The following is a 24245-nucleotide window of genomic DNA, read 5'->3' on the forward strand; positions in this document are numbered from 1 at the left end:
ACAAGGTTACAAGCTATTGCAGATTACAATCTGGGTTGAAGTGGGGTCAGAGGTTGGAGAGATAGCGATGTAAATGCACTAATTAAAAGGAAATATCTATCTAAGGCAGCTATCCAGCAGTTGAGCTGACTTTGAAGATCTGCCTGTGTAGGACACTAATTGTGTGCACAGAAGTCATGGAACTACATCCATCAGTTACATGCTGCAACACCCACCCAGACTCCTTTGTACATGTAGTTTAGTTTAGTTTAAAGATACAGCATGGAAACAGGCCCTTCGGCCCACTCAGTCCACCCCAACTAGCGACCGACTAGCACAATCCTACACACTAGGGACAATTTACATTTTTTTTCCCCCCAAAACCAATTAATCTGCAAACCCACAATTCTTTAGAGTGTAGGTGGAACCCAGAGCACTCGGAGAAAACCCACGTGGTCACGGAGACCATACAGACAGCACCCGTAGTCAGGATCAAAGCCGGGTCTCTAGTGCTGTAAGGTAGCAAATCTACCGCTGTGTCGCTCCTTGTGTGTCAGGTGCGTGGAGCAGCCAAAGAAAAATCTGCAGATTTTGTGCAACCCATGGGGAGACCTTCGTTTTCATTTGTTTCATTTTTCAACAAAGCTGATTGCTTCCCATACAAAGACACAGTGCCACACTATCCAATTTCCAGATAAAGGTCACTTCATAGTCGGGAGGCAGGAGAGATTAAATGACAACATTGTGGATGGTGCAAGGCAGAAAGTGATTGAAATGAGATGGGTACAGTGATGAAGGATGGGTCTCCGAGAAGTGTAAATGAAAATAACAGAATTGTTACCAAAAGCTCTTGTCCGCATGGTTAGTTACGATGGTGCACAATTGCTGAACTCGTTGTTGAGTTCCAGAAGGTAATAAAGTGTTGCAATGAAAAATGACATATTGTGCCTTAAGTTTTGATTGCGCTCCATTAGAACAGTGTAGGACAGAGGTCAGGATGGGGGTGCAATGGAGAATTAATGGAGCAATGGAGAATTAAAACTGCAAGCTCCCTTATTCTCTGGGTCATGTTTGCAACCTCACAGAGGCAGGCTGGCATGTGGTTATGCAATTTCCATGTTGTCCACTTAAATGACACAGTATACAAAGCAGTGACAGTAGTATATTTGAAAGATGCGAAAATAAAATATTATTTCATCTGAAAGATCTGTTTGGAAATCGAAGGGAGAGAAATTCAAAAGAACAGATTCTGCTGCAGAAGGGAAGCTGCTTTGGGAAGGAACAGATTATTATGAATGATTGAGGAATACGAGTACATCAGAGGCAAATCAGGGGGGGGAGGAGAGCATATAAGATAGTTCTGGCAGTAAATATAAAGGAGGATCCTTAGAGATTCTACAAGTATATTAAGAGCAAAAGGGTAATTAGGGTCGAGAACAGGTCCCTTTAAGGATCAATGCGGTCATCCAGGCAGACACAAGGAACTGCAGATCCTGGTTTACAAAAAAACACAAATTGCTGGAGTAACTGGGTGGGTCAGGTAGCATCTCTGGAGAACATGGATAGGTAATGTTGCAGGTTGGAACACTTCTTCTGACTGATTGTATTGGGGGGGGGCTGGGGGGAGGAAAGAGAGCTGCAAGAGAGGTGGGGGCAGAACAAAGTTTGGCAAGTGATAGGTGGATGCAGGAGAGGGGAGATTTGATAGGTATTTGCTTCGACAAAGGCCAGAGACGAAAAGACAAAAGGGAGTGAGATAAGGAGAGAAGAGGTGTGAAATGTGAAGCCAGAGAAAAGAATACAGGTGGCAGTGGATGGGAGGAAGGGGAAAGGGGGAAATGGGTGTACATCCAGGTGGGGCACGGGGACGGGAGGGGGGAAGAAATGAATAGGGGTGTTTGTCAGTTAGTTATCAAAAGTCAGAGAATTCTATGTTCATACCATTGGTTTGTAGGGTACCCAAGTGGGGTAAGAGGTAGCGGGTGAAGCTCTGCCTCACCGGAAGGGTTGCAGAGGTCCCTGAATGGATGTAAGTACAGGGTAAAGGGACAGGTGTTACATCTCCTGTGTTTGCAGGGGGGAATACCTGGGAGGCGGTAGCTTAGGTGCGAAGAGATGAGAGAGCCAAGGAATTGAAGTGTTAAAAAGTGTATGAGATGCCTCTGATCGGAAGGGGCTAAACAAGGAAAGGCAAGATGGGATTGAGGTATTCGGAGATGAGCTCTGTGGGACAGGAGCAGGCAGAAACAATGGGTTTGTCAGGAGATGGAAATGGGTCGTACGAGCTGGGGAACTATACGTTTGGAGGATGTCTATGGGGTCCTGTATGTATGAAGAGGCACCTCAAGAGCTGGCACCTGGCCTCAGCATGGTAGTCAGCCTGCCAGACTACAACAGCACCTCCCTTGTCGGCAGGTTTGATAACAATATTCGGATTATTACTGACTGAACGGAGGGCCATGCGTTCAGAGGTGGCGAGAGTGGAGTAGGTAAATGGAGTAGAGAATTCGAGATGTTTCATGTCAAGCCAGCAGTTGGAAATAAAAAGGTCCACAGAGGGCAGAAGGCTGGCAGAGGGACTCCAAGAGGAGAAGGCATGATGGAAGTGGGAGAAGGAGTCGTCAATGGGAGGCAAGGACTCCTTGCCATATCTGGTCATCTTTGTGTGGAACCATAGGAGATGGCGAGGTCTCAAATGAATATTTCTCCATCGTATTTACTGTAGACTAAGGTATGGAAGCTAAGGAATCAGACAATGTGCATCGTGACGACTTGGATCATATCCACATTGCAAAAGAGGAACAGCTGACAGGCTTAGAATATATTAAGATATATAAGAAGATAACTGCAGATGCTGGTACAAATCGAAGGTTTTTATTCACAAAATGCTGGAGTAACTCAGCAGGTCAGGCAGCATCTCGGGAGAGAAGGAATGGGTGACGTTTCGGGTCGAGACCCTTCTTCAGACTGATGTCAGGGGGGCGGGACAAAGGAAGGATATAGGTGGAGACAGGAAGATAGAGGGAGATCTGGGAAGGAGGAGGGGATGGGAGGGACAGAGGAACTATCTAAAGTTGGAGAAGTCGATGTTCATACCACTGGGCTGCAAACTGCCCAGGCGAAATATGAGGTGCTGTTCCTCCAATTTCCGGTGGGCCTCACTATGGCACTGGAGGAGGCCCATGACAGAAAGGTCAGACTGGGAATGGGAGGGGGAGTTGAAGTGCTCGGCCACCGGGAGATCAGTTTGATTAATGCGGACCGAGCGTAGGTGTTCAGCGAAGCGATCGCCGAGCCTGCGCTTGGTTTCGCCGATGTAAACAGTCCATCTGCCACTTTTCTGAACATTTTTTTACTTACATCGGCGAAACCAAGCGCAGGCTCGGCGATCGCTTCGCTGAACACCTGAGCTCGGTCCGCATTCACCAAACTGATCTCCCGGTGGCCGAGCACTTCAACTCCCCCTCCCATTCCCAGTCTGACCTTTCTGTCATGGGCCTCCTCCAGTGCCATAGTGAGGCCCACCGGAAATTGGAGGAACAGCACCTCATATTTCGCCTGGGCAGTTTGCAGCCCAGTGGTATGAACATCGACTTCTCCAACTTTAGATAGTTCCTCTGTCCCTCCCATCCCCTCCTCCTTCCCAGATCTCCCTCTATCTTCCTGTCTCCACCTATATCCTTCCTTTGTCCCGCCCCCCTGACATCAGTCTGAAGAAGGGTCTCGACCCGAAACGTCACCCATTCCTTCTCTCCCGAGATGCTGCCTGACCTGCTGAGTTACTCCAGCATTTTGTGAATAAAAACCTTAGAATATATTAAGGTGGACAAATCCCTGGGTCCCAATCAAGTCTCTCCATGGATGTTGTGGGAAAAAATTGTAGAATCTCTCGCAGAGATATTTATATCATCTTTAGCCACAAGTGTGGAACTGAAAGATTGGAGGATGGCGAAAATTGTGCCTTTATTTAAAAAGAGCTGCGAAGACAACTCAGGTATCGACATGCCAGTGAGCCGAATGTCAGTGTTGAAAACGACACGGGAGGGAATGTAGAGGGATAGGATTCACCTGTATTGAGACAGTCAGTGTGGCTTTGTGCATGGAAATTGTGTCTCACACAGTTAATTAAATTTTTGGAGAGGTGACAAAAAGGATTGATGAGGTCAAGGCATTGATTACATGGATTTTAGCAAGGTTTTTAACAAGATGTAGCTTAATCCTGAAGGTTCACATGGGATTCAAAATGGGGTAGCTAATTGGATACAAAATTAAAAAGCAGAAACAAGGAACACCAGATGCTGGTTTACAAAAAAGACATAAAGTGCTGGATTAACAGTATCCCTGGAGGACACGGATAGGTGACTATTAGATCTGAGGTTGAAGGTTTGATCATTTCTCCCAGCTACCACTTTTAAACTGAATGTCTTCAGATTTGTATCTGTAAACACCATAAACATTCTGAATTAAATAGTAGATTACACATGTATTGCCTTGATTCCAATATGACTCGTGGATTTTTAAAAAAACTGTGGACACTATTTCCCACAAAATAAAGAATCATTTCAAATTTGATGACTGCACGGTGGCGCAGCGGTAGAGTTGCTGCCTTACAGCGAATGCAGCGCCGGAGACTCAGGTTCGATCCTGACTACGGGTGCTGTACTGTAAGGAGTTTGTACGTTCTCCCCGTGACCTGCGTGGGTTTTCTCCGAGATCTTCGGTTTCCTCCCACACTCCAAAGACGTACAGGTATGTAGGTTAATTGACTGGGTAAATGTAAAAATTGTCCCTAGTGGGTGTAGGATAGTGTTAATGTGCGGGGATCGCTGGGCAGCACGGACTTGGTGGGCCGAAAAGGCCTGTTTCCGCGCTATATCTGAAATATGAAAAATAATATGAAATGTTATAATTTTCCAAATTGGCAATTATTCTTCTGTAACTTCATTTGTAAACGTAATCATTATACCGTAAGAAATGAAGCTGGCTGCTTTAAAAAATTGAGAAAGATCTGAATTAAAGAACAATTCAGAAAAGCAGTGATGTACCTTGTTATTTAAATAGGTCTATTGTAAGAAGCTGGTACAAATCAATGAAATGAAATAAATTACAATCAATTCCATTCATTTGGAAGTCTTCCACCACTGCTCTCCAAGGCTTTAAATGTCAAATAGTGCAGCACAGCTTCATCTACCTTTGCTGTTGTCTGTCATTTAGAGTCAGGGTTAGAATTCCTATGAATAGAGAGAATATGGCATCATTTTTCAAATCACTTGTCAGAAAAATTCAAATGATTTAATGAGCAACCAATTGTCAAGGATTGCATGATAATGGCTTTCACGGTGGTGGACAGAGTACACTTAAAGCAGAGGCATGCATCAAAGGCAGTGAAAGCACTAGGCTCAAAACTCTATGGACCGATGGTGGTGGAAGAATATTGCAACAGAGCAAATCATGACTGCGAGGACGGGCACAAGTTGCCGGAGTAACTCAGAGGGACAGGCAGCATCAGTCTGAGGAAGGGTCTCGACCTGAAACGTCACCCATTCCCTCTCTCCGGAGATGCTGCCAGTCCCGCTGAGTTACTTCAGTATTTTGTTTCTATCTCTGGAGAGAAGGAATGGGTGACGTTTCGGAGACCCTTCTACATATTGAGAGTCAGGGGAGAGGGAAATGGGATATGGAAGGGTGCAAAGAACATATAAGGTGTGAAAAGAACAGATCAAAGCAGACGATGATCAAGGAAATGTACAATGGTTCATTGTTGGATGAGGGGAAGGTAATCCCGACTGCATCTGTTTTTACGTTGCTATTGAACAAGGCTGTTGAATTCATAAACCATCTATATTAGCTGTCACTAGCTCCTCTAGGGGCACCCCTGAGCACTCCTGGGATTGCCATCCAACTCATTCCATGTGGACCAGACGATGAACTCATTCTGTTGTACAATGTTTCTCAAGATGCCGAAGGTGGAGGCAACCGATTGTAAAAGCCTCTTCACTTGAGATGGCACCCTGTTCTCTCTGTTACATCCTGCAGTGTCAGAGGTGTCGTGTGGAAACATCACCCATTCCTTCCAGCCAGAGATGCTGCCTGTCCCACTGAGTTACTCCAGCTTTTTGTGTCATTGTATTGTCAAGGATGCTCCACAAATTAAAATGGGTCAATTGTCAGGGTTCGAACCTGACTTTCGGCAGATGGAATAGCCACCCCACCTTCCTTCTGCCATCTTGACCCAGTCTTTGGAAGTTTACTGCTGTGCATACCAAACGTTTCGCTGACTCTATCCGTCTCCTTGTCAAGGTGCAGTTGCAGTGCTGCTATTCACTTTCTGAGGTTGTAATCCAGAGACCTGAATCAACAATCCACAAAATGGAACTGATATCCATTGTAGCAGATGTAGAATTTCAATTCAAGACATAATCTGGAATTGTAAAAACTAAAAGGTTGATGACTAGCAAACTTGTATTAAAATTGTTTCAGCCCACCTGTGATAAACCTTAAAACCTAGTATTTGGTCCATGCATCTGGCCATTTGTCTTAATTCTCTTCATGTGGCTTGGTGTCAAAATGTTGTTGAATAACTTGCCTATGAAGCACTTTTGAACAAAGAAAAATGCAAATAAATACCAGTTGTTCTGCTGAAAAGTAATTCCTCCATTCAATAAATAAATGTAGCATGGAGGCACATGGAACTGCAGATGCTGGTTTACAAAAAATAACAATGTGCTGGTGTAATTCAATGGATCAGGCAGCATCTCCAGGGAGCATGAATGGGGGACATTTTGCATTGGGATCCTTCTTCAAACTAATTGAAGTGGGGAGGGGGAAAAGGTTGGAAAAGAGGTGGGTCAGGATAAAGCCTGGCAAGTGAAATGTGGATACGGGGGGAGCGGAAGGGGGGGGCGTTGAATGGTAGATGGGTGGACAAAGCCTTGAGATGAAAATAAATTAAAAGGGTTGCAAATTAGGAGAGAAGAGGATTGAAATGTAGCACTCAGTGCTCTGATTGTGATCCCTATGATCTTTTGTTGCCATCAATGCCTTTTTGAACTGCAACACTGAACTAGTGGAAATATATGGCCAAAATAACTGTCACTCGTCGTGGATCTTGTGTTTTGAATGTAGAAGCTCCACAGGTAAGTTTAAGCTTATTGCTTCAGTTTTAGGGAATGTTTAACACTGTCAAAGCTTTGCGTCGGCCAATGTACGTACAAAGCCAATTAATTATCAACCGAACATAATCAATGTACCCGGTTGACAATCTATGTGAGCAGTGGAGAAAATGGAAGTTATGAAAGAAAGCATTGCATCCTCTCCCAATAAACACTGAGCAATTTTTGCTGGAACAAGGCAGTGAGTGGAGCAGTGTCATAAAAATGATGTGCTTCAGTTCAACCTTGATCCCTTGCAGTAATGCCGACACATGGTGTGAATGACAGTGACATTCACCGATCTTTATCGTTCCACCTTGGAATACACGGCCAATAATTTAATAGTGTTACAGTAACTTGAAATTGAACATGTTCTAACTGACTTATTACCTATTTTTTCAAATTATTCTCAAATATTAAATGATGTATTGTCACAGTAACATCAATTATTAATTTCCAGAGTCTCGTGATGGGTTGTTGTGGAAATTGGCACGTTGAGCTGTTCACAAAAAAAAAATCATAATGCTTATAATAATTGGATTTGATTTTAGATTGCATAAGGATGTTTGCTAAATTAAAGCAGAATGGCTGCAGGGCTGAAACAAATTGCAAGCAAATAGTCTAATTCTCCAGCTGTCACTTGAATACCAAACATTATCTTCAAATAATGTTATTAAACGAGACAGAAACTTAGTTCAGTTTTTGCAGACACATGAAAAGCTATCAGTCTGCACCTCTCAGTTAATTTTAGTTTGCAGAGCTTGGGAAATCAGGTCAGGCTTTGTCACATGTTACGAACAGATGCTTGACAGCGAAACATTGCAGCAGTTGCAGTGAAGGCTATGAACAGCTGAATGCATGGTAAATAAAATGGAGGGAGCTAAGTCAGGTGAAAGCATGACCCTGTACATGATTTTTGCCTGCTGATAATATTCAAGATTGTCTTTTTCAGTTGTACAGCTCCAAAGCACTCGAACAATTTAGCTCAGCGACATTTGATATTGAAGGACGCTGTGTATGTAAAAGGCAGTTCTGTTCGTCTTTCAATTCGAACAGTCTCAATGAAGTGTGAGTCATGTTTCTGGGGATATGTGATTTACATTGCTCTTTTTTTAAGGTTTCCAATAGTTTTTTTAAAAAATCTCTGGCTGATTTTTAGATCATTGAGATTTTTTAATTATAGTTATCCATCGGGGTTTTCTTTTGCAATCTGATCAGTGTTTAACTTTATTGATTGTTGTTTACAGGTTGGAATGACAGCACCAACTCTCTTTAATAACTGTCTCTGCATGTTTATGGAGTCCTCTCTACTATTCTTTTAGAAGTTTCATTTGCTTTGCTCATGGAGGTATTCAAAAATTATTAGGGGCAGAATAATTTATCTTGCAGGACTTCTGTCTATAAAAACCTCTTTTCTCTGATATAGTATATTGATGTACATTGAAGTAAGGGTAGCTAAGGAAAAATGGAATTATCTAAATTAACAGGAACATTTTCAAAGTGCCACAAATATAAAGTTATGTCATGTGCCATCTATATCTTTAAATATACTGTGGTTTTTCTTTTTGAGTATTTATAAATCTTTTGATCTGCAATGATATTGGCATTTCATTGTCCTTCTGCAATGGTTTTATAAAAAAGTATTTATTGTGGAAAGGCAATATAAATTGTTTGTAAAGCATCATTACCAAAAGTAGAACGTAAAAGCTATTTAGACATCAGAGTAGTCAATGGCTGAATTATTATTGCATTTCCAAAGTAGCTTCTTCTTCTTGCGTTTGAGGCAGCAGAAATTATGTAACGCCCTCCAGGCACTGTAGCCAGGGCAGTGTGCAGTTGTCAAGGGCCGTGAGGTCTACCCCTCCACCAGGGGGACGGAGGACAGTGCAGTCACCAAAGTAGCTGAATGTGTGCAAAGTGCTTTTCAGTTAACATTTGTATCAGATAAATCCACACGACACATGGTGACACAGACCTTTGAGAACAAAATCTTGTATTTCATTCAGTGAAGTTCTGATACATGTATAGAAATGGCCTTTATTAAAATCTGGCAATGTGCACTTTAACCACATGTGATTTTTTTCTATTACGAATCTCAAATTATGGAGTACAGAGGCAAATAAATAAATGATGGGTCTTTGTCCCAAACATTATGGAGGGCACTGTACATAATTCAACTAGAATCAGCTCTTATGAATCAGGATAGCAGAATGTTTGGGAATGAACTGCAGATGCTGGTTTAATCCGAACATAGACACAAAATTGGACCAGTCTGAAGAAGGGTCTCAACCCGAAAAGTCACCTATTCATTTTCTCCAGAGATGCTGGCTGACCCGCTGAGTTACTCCAACCTTTGCTGCCTATCTTTGGCAGAATGTTTTCTTTGGTGAACAATACTTTGGCCACTGAGTATGTTGGAAAATAGTGAAATAGATTTGCACTTTGGGATTTTTTTGGGGTTTAAGTTAATGTTATCATTTCCAGAATGTCCATCAAATGAATCTTGGACCATTAAGTTTACAGGTCAGTGTGTGTAGGAAGGAACTGCTGATGCTGTTTTAAACTGAAGATAGACAGAAAATGTTGGAGTAACTCAGCGGGACAGGCAGCATCTCTGGATAGGAATGGGTGATGTATCGGGATTCTGTTGAGTCTGAAGAAGGGTCTCGACCCAAAATGTCACCCATTCCTTCTATCCAGAGATGGTGCCTGTCCCTCTGAGTTACTCCAGCATTTTGTGCCTCTTTTTTAAGTTTACAAGTCATCCAGTTTTTAACGTGCAGTCCTTTTTTTTTTGTAGCTGTTCCTACAGAGAAGCAGTAAAGACAGATTTTGGCATTGAATTCATCAACATCCACTTGGGAAAGTGTACTCTGCACATGCATTATGTATAAATAAGCCTTCTGTATAAATATATGGTAAGGAGTGAGTTATTCACAAAATGCTGGAGTAACTCAGCAGGTCAAGCAGCATCTCAGGAGAGAAGGAATGGGTGACGTTTCGGGTCGAGACCCTTTTTATGGAGAGAGGTGGAGAGTGGGCAGTCAGTGTTCACATCCCCATTTCTGTCATTGCAGCTGATTGTTTTGATCTACCTGCAACCAGACCTCCCCCATGAAATCACATTCAGATTGTGACTGCTAGAATTTATTTTGATGCACAAGAACTTAAATCTATTGCCAGCCCCCATTCTGCAGTATGATGTGCACGGTTCCTCCGTACTTTTTGGGTTGCAATGTCAAACCATGTTCCTGTAGAGCTGTCAGATGGATAAAAGGTCCCACGGTACCATTCTGATGGAGAACAGAAGAATTTTCAGTATCTTGGTCGATATTTATTGCACGGGCAATGACACTGAAACAGATTTACTGATCATTGTCGTTACAGTTTGTGATATATTGTTCCATACAAATTAGCTGTTGCATTTTCTGCATTGTAATAGTGACTGCACTGAAGTCTTTAATTGGGTGTCAATCTATTTGAGTTGTCCTAAGGGCATTAAGGGTCTTGCATGTATCAAAGTTTTTCTCTCTTTATCTTTCCATTCTTCTTTCAGATGTAGGTTAGCTTAGACTTCTTGTGCAAGTTTACATAAATCGTTGTAATTGGTATTGAAGGATTGAATTTTAAAAACCATAAAGTGATGGAGCTATAGAACATTGGAACCTTCCCTACCATGCCGACAAAGTTGTCTGTCCCATGTGCCTGCATTTGGCACATTGCCCTGCCATAGTACTGTGCAATGCACTAAATCAGAACCATGTATCATTTCTATGGAATTAAAACTTCTTATTCATTCCTAAATTCTAAAAATGCCAGTCCAATATATATGCTTCATGAAGTAAATGCTGATGTCCTTCTCATTCATATGAGGCCCATGCATTGGTCTATTGCAGGGAATAGCCAGCCCCAACAAGATCTTCATCAGATACTTGTTTATATCAACGATATAAATAGGAATGTACGAGCCATGATTAGTAAGTTTGCAGATGACACTGAAGTGCGTGGTATCGTAGATAGCAAAGATGATTATCAGCAGAATCATGATCAGTTGGGCAAGTGAGCTGAGGAATGGTTAATGAGGTTTAATGCAGATCAATGCGAGGTGTTGCATCTTGGAAGTTAAACCAGGGCACGACATTCACAGTGAATGGCAAGGTTCCGGGGAGTGTTGTAGAGCAGAGTGATCTAGGAGTACAGGTACGTAGTTCCTTGATAGGGTGATCAAGAAAGCTTTCGGCAAATTGTCTTTCATCAGTCAGGCTATTGAACATAGAAGTTGGGAGGTTACACTACAGTTGTACAGGATGTTGGTGAGGTGACATTTGGAGTATTGTGTTCTGGTTTGGTTACCCTGCTGTAGGTAGGATGTCAAGCTAGAAAGAGGGCAAAGAAGATTTATGAGGATGCCGCCAGGACTAGGGTCTGGGCTATAGGGAGTGGTTTGGCAGGCTAGGACTTTATTCCTTAGAGCGCAGGAAGATGAGGGTGATCTTATAGCTGTCCCAAGTTCCCCATCCCATTCCCATACCTGCCTGCCCATCCTAGATCTTCACTGCTAGAGTCAATCGAGGTAAAGTGCAACATAGAATTTTCCAAGGGACACAAGGAACCAAAGATTCTGGCTCACACAAAAAAATTGATGGAGTAATTCAGTGAACCAGGCAGTTCCCCAGTGATGCTGTCTGACCCGCTGAGTTACTCTAGCACTTTGTGTCTTTTTTTTAATGCATTTTCCTTTTTAGGTAACTCCTGCTTGTACCTCCCATCCCTCCACCTGGCTCTATCTGCCTTCTCTTTTTCTCTCTTCTGTCTGACCCCATCCATCATCTACCAGGGTCCCACACCTGGGTCCAGCAGCATTTCTGGAGAACATAGATAGATTGTGTTTCAGGTCAGGACACCTCTTCAGAAAGGCCCCTCTGAAGAATGGTCCTGACCCAAACCATCACCTATTCATATTATCCAAAGAATGCTGTCTGACCCGTTGAGTTACTCCAGCACTTTCTTTGAAAACCAGCATCTGCAGTTCCTTGCTTCCTCATCATCCTTCAGCTGTCCCTGGACCACTATTCATCTCTCATTAGTGTTTCACTGCTTTGCCTTTCCTTTTTAAACTAGCTTCCTTCAATCTCCATTCTTAATCCCAAGGGTTTGACCCAGAATGTCGACCATTCCCTTCCATCCAGAGATGCTGTTCAACCCACTGAGTTGCTCCAGCACATTGTTTGCTGTTCCAGAATCCAGCATTTGCAGTCTGACTTGTCTCCGTCATTAGGCTCAACAGGGAATTTTCACTTGAACCATGCACCACGTCAGGTGTATTGACAGACAAAATCCCTCTTGTATAAATTGCAATATTTGCTCTCAGATCTTTATTACCAGTCATTTAATTCCCAAACACTCTAGGTGTTCACAGGTCTAGGCTATCCTAATCAGATCTAATTCCTGCCATACGCAGGAAATATTGGCTAGACTGGATTGTTTTCTTTGGAAGAAGGAAGCCCGAGCTGAGATTTAATTAAGTGTATTCAAATATGTAATGCCAAGGTAGCGGGTGCCAGGGAGTCCATTTCTTTGCCAAAAAAGGACAGTTGCTGGAGGAACTCAATGGATCAGAGGGTATGAGCGAAGGGAAATGGATGGTTGTTATTTTGGGTCAGCAGAAGGGGGGGAAGGAGCCCACATGCTCCATCTACCCATCACCTACACACCCCTTCCAATGGAACCCCTTCCCAGAGGGTGGTGAATCTGTGGAATTCCTTGCCGCAGAAGGCAGATTATTATCGGAATAGTGCCAGATTAGGAGAATGGGAGGTGCAACGAGACTTGGGTATGCTTGTACATCAGTCACTGAAAGTAAGCATGCACATACAGCAGGCAGTGATGAAAGCTAATGGCATGTAGGTCTTCATTGTGAGAGGATTTGAGTTTAGGAGCAAGGAGGTCCTACTGCAGTTGTCCTGGTGAGACCACACCTGGAGTATTGTGTGCAATTCTAATTTGAGGAAGAACATTATTGCTATTGAGGGAGTGCAGCATAGGTTCACCAGGTTAATTCCCAGGATGGCAGGACTGACATATGATGAAAGAATGGGTCAACTGGGCTTGTATTCACTGGAATTTAGAAGGATGAGAAGGGATCTTATAGAAACATGTGAAATTCTTTGAGGATTGGACAAGGTAGATGCAGGAAAAATGTTCCCAATGTTGGGGGAGTCCAGAACCAGGGGTCACAGTTTAAGAATAAGGGGTGGCCAGTTAGGACTGAGGTGAGGAAAAGCTTTTTCACCCAGCTATGAATCTGTGTTGTTCTCTGTTGTTCTCTGCCACAGAAGGCAGTGGAGGCCAATTCACTGGATGTTTTTAAGAGAGAGTTAGATCTAGCTCTTAGGGCTAAGGGAGTCAAGGCAGGAAAATGGGGTTAAGAGAGATAGGTCAGCCATGATTGAATGGCGGAGTAGATGATGGGCCAAATGTTTTAATTCTACTCCTGTCCCTTATGATATGACCCTCTTTCACTGCTCACCCACCCGCCCCTTCCTCTGTCATTCCTGTCTCAATTCCACTTTTTACCAAAGAAGGGTCGCGACCCGAAACATCACCCATTCCTTCTCTCCTGAGATGCTGCCTGACCCGCTGAGTTACTCCAGCGTTTTGTGAATAAGTACCTTCGATTTGTACCAGCATCTGCAGTTATTTTCCTACACGACGCTTTACATTTCTATAACCATTCAGATGGTTTCTGGCTCACCACTTCTTAAATCGAAGTGAAGAATCTCAACCCAAAACATCGTTTGTCCATTTCCCTCCACAGACGCTGCTTGACCTCCTTAATTACTCCAGCAGCTTTCCTGGTACTATTCTGCAGATTCCAGCAGCTGCAAGTTTTTGTGCTGCCGTCGGTTTTCTCCAAGCAGGTTGAAGGCAATTTGTAGGAGAAACGAGGAGGAAATATTTTAGGCCCAAAATGTGGTGAGAGAGAGGAAGGCTGGCAGACCTGGAAACCCTTACGGTGATTCAAGTACATTGAGACCTCAATTTATGAATCTGTGCACTGACAGGAAAATGGAATCAGCCTTAGTAGTTTTCTCAACTGAGGGGAAAATTATGGTCCAAATTATGGACCTTAATATTGAGCACAGTGTTGTCGCTTCCTGGCTCTGAGAACCCTCTGCCCCTCCTGGTCATTTTCAATTGTAAGGAGTGGAAGCATAGTGGACACAAGAGACTGCAGATGCTGGTTTATATAAAAGACACAAAAAACAGGTCAGGCAGCATATCTGGAAGACATGAATAAGGTTTCAGGTCGGGACCCGTCTTCAGACTGAAGCATTCATTGTGGAACATGTTCAATTAAAATAAAATCATGGAGCCATATCCTTGAAGCCAAATATGACTGTCTGCACCAGAGCAACACTGATTTTCTTCAGTAAAATATTGCTAAGTATGTTGAAGTGTGATTTCTATTTGATGCACTGGGAAATCCATACTATTGACCACATGGTAACTAATGATATCGACCAAAGATCTCTCTGCCCTCCAGGATGGAGGATCTGGATTAAATGTACATGGCCTGCATTTGGAAACTGCCACTCTGCTAATCCAAGGTGTTTGAATGCTCTTCTGATGCTGCAGGCAGACTGCCAAAGTTGCGTTGCGCACACGAGCGAGTTAGAGGGTCCGCCAATTTTTGCAAATTGTTCCCATGCAAATCGTCTTGAAGAAATAAGGCTCAGATGAATCAAAATTGTGGACATCCACGAGAATGAAACGTCACCTCTCTGCTTAAACATGAGAGCAGTCAGTCGAAGAAATGTTTTCAAATACACAGGACGTGATGTTAAAATCCAAAGTTCCAAATGTCAACTTGCTCCCGGTGGTGATGGGAGGCTTATGCACTCACCTATGCTCCTCCGATGTTGAGAAAGGCTGGGCAGACACGTCATTGGGGTTTTCGCCTGGGCAGTTTGCAGCCCGGAGGTATGAACGTCGACTTCTCCAACTTTAGATAGCTCCTCTGTCCCTCCCTTCCCCTCCTCCTTCCCAGATCGCCCTCTATCTTCCTGTCTCCACCTATATCCTTCCTTTGTCCCGCCCTCCTGACATCAGTCTGAAGAAGGGTCTCGACCCGAAACATCACCCATTCCTTCTCTCCCGAGATGCTGCCCGACCTGCTGAGTTACTCCAGCATTTTGTGAATAAATCGATTTGTACCAGCATCTACAGTTATTTTCTTATACGTCATTGGGGTTATCAAGTGGGAAGATTTACAGCAGGTTTCTTTCATTCATTCCTGGAAGCTGCCCTGTTCTAATTGCCTTGACAAGCTTGCATTTTGAACTGCAGAAGTACCTGTGGTGAATACCTCTACGATGTTACATCTACAAGGGATCTCTAGAATTTTGACCCAACGCCAATGAAGAAGCAGCAATACCTTTGTAAGTCAGGTCAATATGTGACCTGGGTGGGAATTTGTAGGTGGTGGTCGTGCCCACACACCTGCTCTCATTGTCTTGCTCGTTGTCGTCTGCAGTTTACGAAAGGTTGTATAAAGAGGCCAGTGAAACCGATTCAAATTCTAGAAACCTTTCGTAAGTCTCAGATGAGTAAACAAAAGGTTCACTTTAGATTGCACTGTTGCTACTCAATTTCCCACTTGTGTACCTTAGTTCTCCAGCTGAAAGCCAAATGTAAAATGGCCCAGACATTGCTGAAACAAAAGGGAATTGACAAATGGTAATTTTACACTTGGCATAAAAGCATTGTTTGTAAAACCATGCATATATCCCAAACTGTATAAATATCCAAAAGTCAAGGAAGGCTTGTGTTTATTCCGCACCTTTCCCCATCCTTAAATGCTTTGGAGCAAATAAAGTATATTTGAAGTATAGCCACCTTGGTAATGTAGGACAGAAAGCAGTTGATTTGCATTAAGTATGAAACAGTGCAACAATTATCTGATTTAAATGGCTTTCTCAGTTAAAAGTACAGCATTGAAATGTCATCTGAGATTTTGTGATAATTTCCACTGCAGTAGGACTTGAACCCACAGTTTACTAATTGGGAAAAAAGTGCTACCACTGAGCCATCAGCAACCTTGAAAAACCTCACCTTGAAAGCATCTACGGATGATTTGTGTCAACGTATCACTGTTGTTAAGTCTGACTCACAAAGGATTGAGGTTGTGTATGAAAGGCAAAGGAATCAAGTTTGTGGAAAAAATGCTTTTCTCATTCCACATCAGTCTGAAACACTGGAAGTTCATTCAGACAGCAGAGTGAATTTCCAGAAGTGGGGAAACAACTGAATTAATTGGAAAATCTGCAGGCCGAACGCAAGGCACAGGTCAAACTCCTGGTTCCAAGCTAAACTACAAAGTAGAGAGCACACACAAACATGGGCTCTGTGCAGACAGGCAAAGAGGGGAGAGGTCTCCCGCAGACAGTCTGTCGGAATCATAACATCCCATTAAAAATTTGCCGTAATACGTAAATGTTTGGGAAGGGATATCATCTTATCTCCCTCGTTGTTTGAAGAATTGCAAATTTTAGAGAGCCACAGAAATTTACAACACAAGACTCCGTTTAGCCTGTTCCCGACTTGTCAGTTGAGAAAGCAGAATATACTGTAGGTTAATCTAACTTCCCTGATCTTTGTCCCTCAACACATCGACACCTTTTACAATAGGCATTGAGTATTCCTGCCACTCCAAACTTCAGGCGATGAAGGTCACTCAGCGAGAGAAGAAATGTTCTTCAATTCCCCTCTATCTTTTTGACCAATTATTTTAAAATCTTTGCCTCCTGTTTTGACGGTTCTGCTGCAGAGGTTGTCCCGTTTCCTTCTCCTGTTTAGTTTACTTTAGTTTAGTTTCAGGCATCCTCTTGAGTAACGCTTGTTATCAGTGCATTGCTCCTACTTCTTGTTTGAGTTTCTTGTTTGAGTAAAGCAATGACACAAGCAACTGCAGATGCTGGCTTCCAAAAAGAGACACAAAGCTCTGGAGTAACTCAGCAATTCAGGCAGCAACTCTTGAGAACATGGAAAGGGTTCCAAACCGAAACATCACCTGCCCGTGTTCTCCAGAGATGCTGCCTGACCTGCTGAATTACTCCAGCACTTTGCCTCTTCTTAAAGTAAAGTGAGATGGACTCACATTTGGTCGAATCATTCACACCTAGTTTGTAACATCAGCCAATTATTTGATCTTCACCCATCGCAACTGATTGGAGTATGGTCTGTGGAGCCAATTGGGACATTGTTCTTAGCAGTTAAAAATAATTTAAGTGTTACAAATCTCACCCTGTCCTATGATGAGATACTGAGCAGGTAAGCTGATCATAAATTATGCAATTAAATCAAACCTTAGAGAACATCTGATGAATGTCTGTAATTTGCAATAACTGATTTGTTATGAAAGTGCAAGGCTACTTAAAGCAAGAAACTAAATCACCCATGTTCAGTTGAATTAAGGAATTGCCTACAATACATGGCAAGTTGATGTGTCTAAGTAAATGGAAAGGATTGTTCATTTTGTTTTGATTTTTGCCTGAGGTACCTGGCTGGAACCTCATGTTCAAAAGCAGAGTGTTGGAGTAACTCAGCGAGTCTCTGAAGAACATGGATAGGCCACGGTTTGGGTCGGGACCCTTCTACAAACTCTTGTTTATCCTTTGATTTTAAGGTTAAGGTTTAAGGCTGACTAAACTTTTCATGTTGCAGAATTTTCCTTTCTTTTTCAATGAAACCTATCTACTAGTTATTCACTTTCTTTTATTAAACCAATTGACACATCTGTTCTTAGCATGGGCCCACTTGTCACTGAAACTTAAAAGCATATTACAATGAAACTTTGAGGCACATTTTAAAGATTTTTTAAAATAACAAAACAAATGGATTTTAAATCCAGTTTGATGTCTATGTAGAAAAATATTGAACGTTGATGTCTGTAGTTTGTTTATTTGCTTTTAAATGTAGGTCAAAGCATTTTCCTGCCATTCTAAGAATGCAGAGTATGCAGAATTCAGTCGAATTTTTTCTTAGTCTACTGCACATTAAATACTAAATCTGGTCTGAAACATGAAAAGGATGTATTGAATGTAACTTAGTACTGTGGGTGATTGATATATTCAGCAGCTCTCAGTGAAAGTGTTGAAGTGAGAGAGTTGCATGTTCTTTTAAAACTGAGATTAAGCTTTTTACTGCCAATGGCATGTCAAGTTAATGTCTATATAATTTAATGAAGAAAGACCACGCGTTGGCTGCAGCTTGTGATGTGGCCTCTTTTGGTGTGTTGGCTTTAGGGAGAGGTTGTGTATTGTGCTGGAAATGATGTAAATAAAAGATGACAGAACATTGCAGTGTGCAGTCAGCTTGGTGACTGTTAACTATCTTCACAAAGCATTCTTTTAGCTCCACTTTAACCCCTTCTCTCCTATCAGTCCACTTGCCATCACTGTTGTTGAGAAATGCGTAAACTCTATAAAAAGGTATTGGATAAATATTTAGTCCTTCTGCTTCAATTCTGTGTCAGAGAACGAAATGCAACTTTTATCTTAAATTTTTTGACTTATCTTTAAACTCTATCATGTTGCAGTATCTAGAGTGTATTACAATTGCACAACTGGACTTCTCCTAAACAGGAGTGATAGTTGCTATTGAATAAACAAGATAACTTTCTCTTATCAAGGATGAAGTCAGATACCTAGACGTCGATACAATATCTTTAATACCATAATTAGGTGGACCATTAGGGGGGGGACATCTACTGTTGAGTCTTTGGGCTGCAGAGCTTATAAAACAATCGAAAATGACAGTATCTTGTGAATTAATCCTCCACCTATAACATGTTCCTCTCAAGCCACAATATCTTCTGACCATATTATACATGGTATTAATATTTACTGAAAATAGAAATTGCTGCACGATTGCACAGGCATTTGTATTACACTTCCTGGATATCTGAAAGGAGAAAGGCATTGTAAGAATTTTGCGGTGTCAAAGTAACAGCAGTGGATATATGCCAACAGCATCAGAAGTTACAAGTCTGAAGAGATATGGCTTGAGGTGAACATGTGATAGCAGATGGATTCATGATGGAGACATCACCATCTTCAACTGTTGCTGGGAGGAAACGGGCACCCAGTGGAATCCCACGCGGTCACAGGGAGAACGTGCCAACTCCATACAGGCAGCACCCGAGATCAGGATCAAACCCGGGTCTCTGTCGCTATGAAGCAGCTCCACCAGCTGTGCCACTCTGCAACCCTTTGTGCTATAAAAAGTTTGTGAGACTAAAGATGTAACGAGTGGGATAAGGTATTCGAGGAGTAGCCACTGACATAATGCAAGATCACTGATGTTTTTGCAGTGATGCTTCAAGGTCCTTGATCTACATGATTATCTGGCCTCACTCCTTATGAGCATTTATTGCAGGACTTAAAATGTCTTAGTCTATTTTTCCACATGTTGTTGCATTTTACTTTACTGTTGTATTGATCAGGTTGCCTTCCTTGATGATGGTTGCCATCTACAAGAGCATCATTCATGATCCATTTATTAGCTGTTATTCTTGACTGAAGCAATTCAGACAAGTTTGAACTAAAATTATCAAGCTGTGTGCTATTTGGATGTTGGAATTATAACAATGAATAGGCAGTTTGAGCTTTTGCATACAGTAGGAGCGGGTTAAGCACATATTACAAACTCCATGTCTATTTTTAGAAGCTGTTTCATTCTGTTCATATCACCTCTCCATATATGTGATGCACTACAAAACGTTTCCAAACCTTTTCAAATAACTTTTTCTGTAGGTATTAAAACCTGTCCCAGCAACTTATTAATATCGCCAATCAAAATGATCCATTTTAACAGAAGGATTCACATTTAGGTGGCATTTTCTCTGATAAAGAGACAAGATGCTATCATGGGCAGATTTCATGCTGGTGTTGAAGGTCAAACTATTTTGGCATTACTCACCACACACTCCTTTTTTCAGCCTTACATCACACTGCAAGACAAAAATATTTAATAGAAATATCCTTGAAAAAATGCCAGATAACAGCTACTTGGCCAGTGGCCTTTAAGAGTATTTATCACCAATATGAATCTGTGCTAACTTGCATTGACCTTTTGTTTATCTCACAGCGAAGAGGGCTATCTGGATTTTGCCATGATTGTGATATTTGCAGAATTCAATAGGGTGATTTAAAATGCCATTTTATCCGTCATTTATCTGCCCATTCACACTTATGAAGAGCTTTTCACAGTTACGCTGGCTATCATTTTGCTACTTTTCCCAAAGTGGAGTCATTTTTATATGATCTTTTGACAGTGATAGTCAGTATTGTTGAGCACATTGCAACTGTGTTCAATATGTACATACACTCCTCGCACAGTGTCAGCACTGTGCACCCTGCCAATTTTTTGCCTTTTTATCCCAGGCCTGGTATTGACCAAAGAAACTCCTGTGAAATAATTTACTGCCGCTGGTGCTTTTATTAATTTAGTTATTCAGAGACAGGAAGATGAGTTTGCTGACTTAGTTCCCAGTGTTTGCTCAACTAAATCTGGCTCACTTGTCCAAATCCTTTATGATTTGGTCATATAAACACTGGGAGCCAATTCACAAATGTTAATGATTGAGAATCCAAATTATGGCAGCTAATATGAAAACAGTTTGCTGTTCCTGTTTATTTGTAGAATCATAGAATAATGAATACAAAAAGCGGTCATTTGTCAAATGTGCCCGCAGTGGCTCTTTTAAAGAGCGATCCAATTATTCCCACTCCTTTGCTCTTTCCCTATAGCATTTTCCCCTTTTCAAGTATGTATTCAATTCCCTTTGGAAAATTTTGAATCTGCTTCCACTACCCTCTCGGGCACTTCACACAGGATCATAATCACTCCTATCACCCCAATCAATTTTTAATTCCCAATCTCCCCCTTTCCCACATGAATAATTCATTGATCTGAATGGTAAAATAACACACAACAACAGCATTATGAACAGATTAGAATAACCTGTGTGTATTTTTGTGGAATAAGAGAAACTTTTTCGAACACAGACATGCAGGCCATTTGCCCCATCGTATCAGTGCTGATTGAATAAGGGCCATCCAACCAAAAAGCCACCTTCCAGCACAGGACCATTAGCTCAAATTCATGCACTTCCAGTATGCTTCCAGGTACAGTTTAAAGGAGATGAAGGCTTTTGTCTGTACGACCCCATCTGGCAACTAGTTTTTTGATCCCCACTACTGTCTTTGTGAAGGAATTTCTACTCTTTATCACCAGTTACTTTAAATCCTACCGTCTATTCACTGACCTCTTTACGAGATGAAATAGGTCCTTTCCATTTACTCGATGTTGAACCCTCCTAATAAGAAATAGAAGGAAGACTGAGGCAATCAGTCCCTCGTGCCTGTTTTGCCATTCATTACGCTCTTTATGTTTTCCCAATACATTTTACCTCAGGTCTACTTTCTTGCAACGATCCCATATGACTTGTTTCTTTTAGCATCCAAAATTAGATCTCAGTTTTAAATATGTTCAGCTACCGGGCTTCCACGCCCTCTGGGATAGGAAATTCGAAAGAACCACTGACATCTGGATGAAACGTTTCTTCCCATCACAGTCTGAATGGTCACTCACTTACTTTGAGACGTTGACTCTTCTTCCAGTCACCCAGTTGGAGAAAATATCAGCTCTGAATCGACCCTCCCCAGGAAAACGTAAGTTTCAATGAGATGACTCGCCTTCTAAATCTTTGAGAGTCTCGGTTTAATATTTAGCAAGCGTACAATCCTCCCCATTTTAGGAATCAACCTCATGAACTTGGTGCTCCCCCGTTATCACAAGTGTACTCGATCTTTCCTTATGGGACTTCCCTGGGGTCCAGGAATTAATCTAGTGACCTTGGTTGCATTGACTTCAAGGTAAGTATACCCTTCCTGCAATCAGGAGACCCAAGTAGACACAAAGAACTGTAGATGCTGGAATCTTGTGTGGAACACACTGTGCCGGGTTAAGCAGCATCTCTGGAGAATGTGGATAGGCTATGTTTCAGACCCTTCTTCAGACTCAGGAGAGTCTCAGACTCAGGAGACAAAACTGTATGCAGCACTAGAAAGATGAGCAAGATATCATCACCAATCTTTTGACCTTGACCTGACACTTTATCAAATGACTGCTGAAAATCTAGATGCACTGCGCAGGCTCGGCGATCGCTTCGCTGAACACCTGCGCTCGGTCCGCATTAACAAAACTGATCTCCCGGTGGCCCAGCATTTTAACTCCCCCTCCCATTCCCAGTCTGACCTCTCTGTCATGGGCCTCCTCCAGTGCCATAGTGAGGCCCGCTGGAAATTGGAGGAGCAACACCTCATATTTCGCCTGGGCAGTTTGCAGCCCGGTGGTATGAACGTCGACTTCTCCAACTTTAGATTGTTCCTCTGTCCTTCCCTTCCCCTCCTCCTTCCCAGATCTCCCTCTATCTTCCTGTCTCCACCTATATCCTTCCTTTGTCCCACCCCCGACATCAGTCTGAAGAAGAGTCTCGACCCGAAACGTCACCCATTCCTTCTCTCCCGAGATGCTGCCTGACCTGCTGAGTTACTCCAGCTTTTTGTGAATATACTGATTCATCTTTATCTAAACTCCTTAAACAAACTCAATAGATTGTCAAACACAATTACCTTTTCCTATAAACATGTTGACTTTTGCTTATGATCACATGAGATCATAGAGTGTTACTCTTTTTCATGTTTTATTTAAATGTTACTTGATGTAAATTAATTCATTCCTTCTCAAGTTGGAGAAATTCATCCATGCACTTCTGTTTGTGGAAATGCAGTTTTACATGTCAATTATTTGCCTTGTCACACATGCGGCTTGATGTCGTGAGATGTTCTTGTTTGGAACGCAAACTGCTGAAGTTGGGTCACAGTTGCCGTCTTTTGAACCATCAAAGTGCATTCACTGAAGGCCACAGTCCACACCTTCTGACTCAAACCCAACAGCTCTGCATGGAATTGGTCACCATATGAACCTTGTGAAGACATGGCACTTCTGGTGCTCAAAGTTAAGAGTAGCGTCACCTCTGGCACTGATATCTGCTTCCTACTATGGCCACTTCTGCTTTATGAATCTCTGGCTCCTCCCTACAACCTGGCACAAAGTATATTGCGCTGTGCCTTAGGCTTTGTATGCAAGGTTTTTGTCAATGAAGAGTGCGTAGATTGCTTGGGAGACTCACTCCCTATCTTTAGACTAGATATACCATGCAGAAACAGGCTCTTCGGCCGACCGAGCCCACGCCGACCAGTGATCACTCCATACTCTAACCTGCACACACTAAGGATATATTTTTTACAACTTACCGAAGCCAGTTAACTTACAAACCTGTACATCTTTGGAGTGTGGGAGAAAACCCGAGTACCTGGAGAACAACCCACGTGGTCACGGGGAGAATGTACAAACGCCGGACAGTCAGCACCCGCAGTCAGGATCGAACCCGGTAAGGCAGAGACTCTACTGCTGGGCCACTGTATCGCTCCATCCTCGCTGCCTAATTTCTGGCATTTCATCAGAGACTAACAGATACATCGATACTAAAGTTGTGGCTAAGTGAGCAGGTGTCCTTTCCACAAGAGTAAGACGAGTAAACCATGCATTAGTAGGAAATGAACCATACGCACTTTCAAAAGTGGAGGAATCCTGTGTTCCATTAGCACACACCTGGAATTGCAGAGATTGAATGTACAGTCTGGGTTTAGTGCTCCTATTTAGGATCGATTGAATTGGATTTCTTGGCTGTTATCCTTTTATGAATTTCCCCTTATTATTTCCTTACAATATCTTCCACATTTTGCTGACAACTGAAGTCAGGCAAACTGATCAACAGTTCCCTATTTTATCTGCTCCTCCTTTCTTAAATAGTGGTGTTGCATTGCTACCATCCAGTGAAACTGGGACCGATCAAATGTCGCTAATGCATTCTCAGTCTGCAACCACCTCTTTTCAAACTCTCTGTTGCAGGATATCTGGTTGAGGAGATTTGGTGGCTTTTAGTCCCGTGAAATTCTCCGGTATTCTTTTTACTAATGTTATTTA

General features: G+C 42.3%; 1 protein-coding gene across 7 annotated transcripts in view; it reads left to right on the forward strand.

Moving 5' to 3' along the window:
* chl1b (cell adhesion molecule L1-like b) overlaps positions 1-24245 on the forward strand; it is a 639417-nt gene that overhangs the window by 541106 nt on the left and 74066 nt on the right. The window lies entirely within an intron of this gene.

The sequence above is a fragment of the Rhinoraja longicauda genome, chromosome 17 (genome assembly GCF_053455715.1).
Source record: "Rhinoraja longicauda isolate Sanriku21f chromosome 17, sRhiLon1.1, whole genome shotgun sequence".
NCBI lineage: Eukaryota > Metazoa > Chordata > Chondrichthyes > Rajiformes > Arhynchobatidae > Rhinoraja > Rhinoraja longicauda.